Below are 7,293 nucleotides of genomic sequence, written 5' to 3'. Positions count from 1 at the left end.
AATGTATACAAATGTATTCTGCCTTGCTAACAAAATAAATGCAATTAAGGAGATAATAGGCCAAGCATCAGTGATGCAGGAAATGAAGCACCTTTGGATGATACTGGAACCATATGGTAGGCCCTCATTAGGGTCCTGGTCAGCCTGATCTGGCTCGGAGGTGGAAAACAGTCTGGCAAGACCCCGCTGGGGTTGGCCTCTTTCTCTCTCTGCCTCTTTCTCTCTCATAAAGAAAATAAAGAAACTCTTAAAAAATAAAAATAACAAAGTACCATTACATTTTTTAAACATTTTATTTATTTATTTATTTTTGAGAGAGATTTTTGTGGTAGGGCACGTGTGCTCAGAAGAGAGACAGAGAAAGACAGAAAGTGAGAAATCACAAAGTCCCCCTCAGAGGGAATGGGCACACTGCAATCCCTTCTCTTTCAGTCTCCTTTTGAGATCTTGGGTACTCATGTACATGCACCCGGTATGAGTTTTAAGCTGCCAGCTCTGGGATTCAAACTGTGGTAGACTACGTGGGAATCCAGTGATGTAACCATTACACATTCTGCTGGTCCCTAATGTTTTTTTCATTGCCAGGGGTATAATGTGCTCAACAGAGAGGCAGAGAGACAGAAGAAAGATAAGGACAAAGCATACCCCAGTGGGACACAGTTATGCTACTATCCTGGGCTGAAATTCAAACCACAGTCAGCCATGTGGGATCTGGCTTCCTTAATCTGTAGGCTATGGGGCTGGCCCAAAGTAAGAAATTGACAATTGTTTTGAACAATTATGATTCCTATTAGTACAAAGTGCAGCAAAATAGAAAACATCAAACACTGCTGATGGAATGCATACTATAAAGATGGTTCGAATGATTGTCTTAGCCCATTACTGCATTTCTAACAGAAATACCTGAGATTGGGTGATATCATAAAGAAATAGGGGTTTATTAACTCACAATTATGGCATCTGGAAAGCCTTAAGTCATCAGCTTGCCTACAACGTGGCTAGCCTACAACATAGCCCATGGTATAGAAGATATCAGAGAGAGAACAAGCACCTTGCACTCCTTTTTTTAAAATAGTACCTAGAACTAGCTCTCATGAGACCTAACCTTTTCTCACAAGATCTAAAACTCACTGTGTCCTACTAAACATTATTAACCATCATGAACTAATCATTGTCCACTAGGAATCATCACCTCACAATAGCAATTTCCAAAAATGGAAGATTTGGGGGGCAAAGCACAATACAAACCATAAAAAACTATCACTCTTTATTCTATAGAATGCCATGCTAGAAAGTCAAGTATTCAAAAATCTTCTTCTCATACTTATTTTCCTATTTATCTAGATTTCATGTCTAAAATTATAGACACACCACTTTTCTTTCTTTTTTCTTTTTTTTTTTTTTTGAGAGGTTTTTGCTATAGGGCGTGTGTGCTCACCAGAAAGACAGAGACAAAGAGACAGAAAGAGAGAAATCACCCCCTCAGGGGGGATGGCCACGCTGCAATCCCTTCTCCTCTATTTTCCTCTCAGGATCTTAGGTACACATGCACACATGCCTGGCCTGAGTTTAAGCCACTGGGTCTAGGACTCCAACTGCAGTTGGACTACAAGGGAGTCCAGCAACATAGCCATTACACCAACTGCTGGTCCCATATACTTTTATTTCTAATAGGTTAGATGAAAGAATATTGCCACAGAATCATAAACTCAAATCATGGGCTTCATGTTGGAAGACAATCATTAGGCTATTTAGATGAGTTATCATGTACATCGTATGTGGCTGCATGTCTGGGAGCAAAAGTGATTGGTAAATATCAGAAACATTTCACTAATTTAATACTAGGTAAGAGGAAAAATTCACTTGAATCAACAAAGTTTAAAATACAGAATATTCCTTTTGCAATTCTGTTTTACTATTCAAATTGTAATATTCTAAACAAACGAACTTGTGCGAAGATAAGGATGATTTGATTTAGCCCATTAATTTTTCCGATATTTGCATATTAATGAAATTTCTAAGTATTTAAAAACAATTTATTTTAGTAAGTAGGATATATACTCCCTCTCAAATATCATTTGTCTTACTCATGGGTTGTAACAAAACTTTCTTATTAGACTAAGTAAAAATTCCCCCAGTTCATGTGGTACCATTTCAAATGTCTGAAAATATAACTTAATTTCTTTCTTTCTTTTTTTTTTTTAGAGGTTTTTGCCATAGGGTGCATGCACTTGCTAGAGAGAGAGAGAGAGAGAGAAAACAGTGAGAGGGAAAGTGAGAAATCAACCTCTAGTGGTGATGGCCACACTGCAGTTCTCCATGTCCTCCATTCTCCTCTTGGACATGCGTGCACATTTGCATGTGCCTCGTATGATTTTGAAGCCAGTGTCTGGGACTCGAACTGCTGCTGGCCATGTGAAAGTCCAGTGATGTTACCACCATACCATCTGCTGGTCCCAATCTAACTTAATTTTAATACATTATGTATGAGGATAGTTTAAAATGTTTGTAGAAAAATAGAAGTAAAGCAGGAATTTATTTTGGTACAAAGAGTTTTTGAAGTCAATAAATAATTTTTTCATAATATACATTTTTCATAAATTTTCAAATACTTCTTTAATATACAAGTAGCTAACATGAATAATTGACTACGAAATAGTGTGGATCATGTTTGCTATAAAAAAACCAATCATTGGGGACTTTATTTATGAAGATGCTACATTTGTTGACATGTAATGGGTAGACCGTAGACCATGTCTCTGTTATCTTTGCTATGTAATAAATACCCCAACATTTAGTGGCTTGAAACACCTTTATTTTACCCATAATTCTGTGGATCAGCAATTTGGCCTGGGTGTAGTTGAGCAGCCTGATTTTGTTCACGTTTGTTAGTATGACTGTGGTTAGCTGGCAGGTCATTCAGAGGATAGATGATCTAGGATGGCTTCAGCTGATCTCTTACCCTCTAGCAATTCAGCCTGGACTTGCTTACACAGGATGACAGGACTCTGAGAGACAGTGTATAAAGATTCTTGTGTGTGAGACTTGGGCATTCACTCGATTTGCCTTTCTCCACATTGTGTTGACCAGTGCAAAAGTAATGGCAGCGTCATATACTATACTAGTGGTCTCCAGACTCTAGTCAGTTTTATGGGATCCTGCTGCCTTGATCACCACACTGCTGGCTGCCCTACACTTCACTTTTTTTTTTGGGAGAGGTTTTTTGCTTTCTGGCGTGTGCGCTCACCAGACAGACAGAGAGAAACAGAGAGAAAGAAAGCGAGAAATCACCCCCCCCCCCCACGGGGGGGGGGCCCCGCCGAAACCCCTCCTCCGTTCTCTTCTCGGGATCTTGGGCATGCATGCACACGCGCCCGGCGTGAGTTTTAAGCCACCGAGTCTGGGACACGAACCGTGGCCGACTACATGGAAGTCCAGTGACACAGCCATTACGCTAACTGCTGGTCCCTACACTTCACTTTTTTTAAAACAGAGATTTTTGCCTTAGGCACATGCACTGGTTGGAATGAGAGACAGAGACAGTGAGAGAGAAAGTGAGAAATCACCCTCAAGGAGAGATGGCCACAAGGCAATTCCTTCTCCTCCGTTCTCCTCCTAGAATTGAGGGCATGCATGTGCGCACACTCAGTGTGAATTTCAAGCCACTGGTCTGGATCTCAAACTGCAGTCACCCATGTGGGAGGTCAGTGATGTAACTGCTATGCCATCTGTATATTCCTCCACTTTGCTTTTGAGAGGAGCCTCTCTGTTGCTATTTTTGCAATCTGACACAGACTCAGGATTTTATTCCCCACAAAATATCACATTAGTTGTCCACTATATATATATATATATATATATACAATCCCTTCTCCTCCATTCTCCTTTCAGGATCTTGGGCACACATGCACATGCACTTGGCGTGAATTTAAGCCACTGGGTCTGAGACTCAAATTGTGGTCCACTACATGGGAGTCCATTGACATAGCCATTAAGTCAACTGCTGGTCCCCTGTTCACAATAATTTTAATCATTCTTTTCCTCTCCTAATATGAGACATTTTGCCATGGTGAAATCTGATGAAACAAATTGTGTGATTTAAATATAGAATTTAACTTAAGTGCATCCATCTTTTTCTTTGTTCTTCAAAGATTGCTTATTACCTAGGGGTAAAAAACGCTGCATTTCTTAAAGGTCTGCCATTCATGATCTTTCCCCATTGAGCCTCTACAGCTTCTTCCTTTACCACCTTATCAATCCTAGACTCCAGCCACATTGTACAATTGGCTGTTCTGTGTTGGCTCATGGACATTTATGTCTGTGTGTGTGTGCGCAAGTGTATATGTGGACAGAAACCAGTGCACTTGCTCACAATGCCCTTTATTTATCTGTTCAATGATTCCTCAGTTTTTTTAAGCACTGACTCAATTCTGTGAAACTTTCCTGGTAACCTCTCTTGCCCTTAAGGAAATTTCAGCAGCAGGGCCTGTACTCCCTATTAGTACCCATTACTAAATTAAAATTGTTTCTGCTCCTGTGTTATTCTACCTTTAAAAAATAAGCTTCTTTAGGGCAAAGAATATGTCCCAATCATCTTTATTTGAACAGGGCTTAACTATTTATTTGGTATATAGTAGGTGTTCAGTATCTCTCTCTCTTTTTTTTTTTTTAAATACTAACAAACGGAGCCAGCAGATGGTATGGTGATTAAAGCAAATGGATCCCATGTGACTGACTGTGTGCTTTGAGTCCCAGACCCAGTGGCTTGAAAAATGCCAGGCACGAATGTGCCTATGTGTGTGTGCACCTAAAATTTTGAAAGGAGGGAGTGATGGAGGAGAAGGGATTGTGTCTTGGCCCCTCTCCCATAAGGGTGCTTTCTCACTTTATTGCTCTCTCTGTCTCATGCACCCTTTAACAAAATTTTAAATAATTAACAAATGAATAAAAGATTGTGTGACAAAAGAATTAATTTCTTTATTCTCTCGTTTAGTCTGTGGTGAATCTTTAAACTTTTTTGATCATCCGACATACACCCATGGTTTCAGCCATCAGGACTACATAGGTAACTCTTGAGTCTTTTTCTGTTTGTCAGTTTTTTTCTGTATTGTTTAACCTTCACTGTTTTTCTGAGCTCCTGACTTCTGTTTTCCTAAGGCTAGCCTCCAAAGGTCATTTGGAAATTTACACCTGCCTATCATATTCTGCTCTCTTAGATGCAACATGTCATTGGTGGTCTGAACTACTCTTCTTTGAAACCTTACGGGAGTATACTTCCTACCTCTGGTAATAACTGTAGTGCAGTCAATAATATCATCTCAAAAATCTTTGAAGGTCTTTTGCCTACTTTCACTTGAGTTTGCATAAGCTGAGTGGTATAGATCCATAATACAAGTATTATCACTATGTTACCATAATAAAATCAATAAAATCTTAAGGAAATTAAGAGGTTCTTCCACAGTGATGTTGATTATAAATGGTAGAAATGAGACTCAGGTTGGTCTAAATTTTTTTATATCTGATTTCAGAATTGTGGAAACAGACTTGTAGAGTTTGCTAACTCCTTGGTCATGGACTAAGCAATAGAAGGGAGACATTTTCACTCATTTTTCTTCATTTCCTGTACCTGGAGCTTTCTAAATCCTCTTCATTCTTTAAAGCAAAATTTTCTCAGCAGTGTCTCCCTTTCCCTTCAGCTCTTGCTTCTTTAGTTTACCTCCTTATTCCTGTTAGTAATTAGTTCATAGCTGTATAATTATTCTCTCTTACTCCAAGATTGCCTGAGTTTCAGGGCAAGGCAACAACTTTTCATTTTAATGTCTTCACACAGACTAATTGACCACGCATCTAGTGGGTACATGATAGAATTTTTGAGCTTTTTTTTTCGTATTGAATTTCTTAGAAATATTTTGCAAGTAATCTAAACAACTGTGGAATATATAATGGGTGGCAACTTGGCAATATTTATTCATCCAACCTAATTAAAGCATAACTAAACACAAATTTTCTTTTCAGAAATAGACGCAGGTGTTGACAATTAAAATACAGACAACATATTGTAGAATGTATTGGTAAAATGGACACGGTCCAGCTATTTAACTGTGTTCTACTTACATAAATCCACCTGCTGCTGAAACCAGATAAGCATTTATTTGCATTTATATTCTGACATTTACAGGCAAACATTATTGATATAATTTTGTGTATTATTTTATGAACACATAGGCATTTATTATTGGTCATTATACACACATTTGTATGTGTGTGTGTGTGTGTGTGTGTGTGTGTGTGTGTATGTTTAAGCCACGGAGGAATATTAGAGAAGAAAAAAAATGTCTGAAATAGTGAGTTAATATTCATAAGTGTTTATTATATTCTAAGAAACAGACGGAAAGTTTTGCTTAATCTGTAATGACCTTATGACATGGTTACTACAATCCCCATTTTATATATAAGCAAATAGAAGCTTAGGTTAAATATCTAGTCTGATATTTAACGACTAAGTCCATTTTCCTAAAGACAATTGATATATTGTAGTATATAATAATATCTACATAATACCGTCATAGAACCATTTAATTGAATAGTAATAAGTTGTATGTATAAGTCTTGAGTTCACCTTAGGATTCTGCCTGTTATTTCCGATCAGATTCCAGTATTTGAGATGGGCTTCTGTGTATATATGCCACACTTGTGGAAGCTACAATATCTTCATCCTAAACTCTCTTTTATTTATTCAAGCATTATTCCAGGTAATATGCTTTGATTTTTCTGTCTCCAATCCCAATCTGTTTGGTTGTGACTACGTTCTTTGCCTAAATCTTTGCTATGAACCTTGTTCTTCTTAGGAACTAAACCCTTTTCCTTGTATCTATCACTGATATCTAGAGAAGAGTTTTAATCTCATCATCCCACCTAGAATCACAAACGTCTATTACATCTTTGTTATAGTCCAGGCCCTGGGGTCACAGAGATAAATAATACATACACCCGTTGTTTTAAACTGTTTGCAATACAGAAGAAAAGATAAATAGTAAATAATACTTGGCCCAATGCTTTTAACAATATAATATAGGTGTTTATATGATCTAGTGAAAAAAAATATAGGAAAGAAGTAAACTTGAACAGTGTTGATGGATAAGTTGAAGTGACAGGTGAACTAATTCAGGCAAAGTGTCCCACAGAGACAGAGATGCAAAGTATGCCACATTCACCAGATTTTGAGATATTTGTATGGCAGATAGTTATAGTTAAAGAGTATCAGAATGAAAAAAATATGACCAGAAAAGGGAA

This window comes from Tupaia chinensis, unplaced genomic scaffold, assembly GCF_000334495.1.
Source record: "Tupaia chinensis unplaced genomic scaffold, TupChi_1.0 Scaffold000313_1, whole genome shotgun sequence".
NCBI lineage: Eukaryota > Metazoa > Chordata > Mammalia > Scandentia > Tupaiidae > Tupaia > Tupaia belangeri.
Note: the sequence above shows the minus strand (reverse complement) of the source record.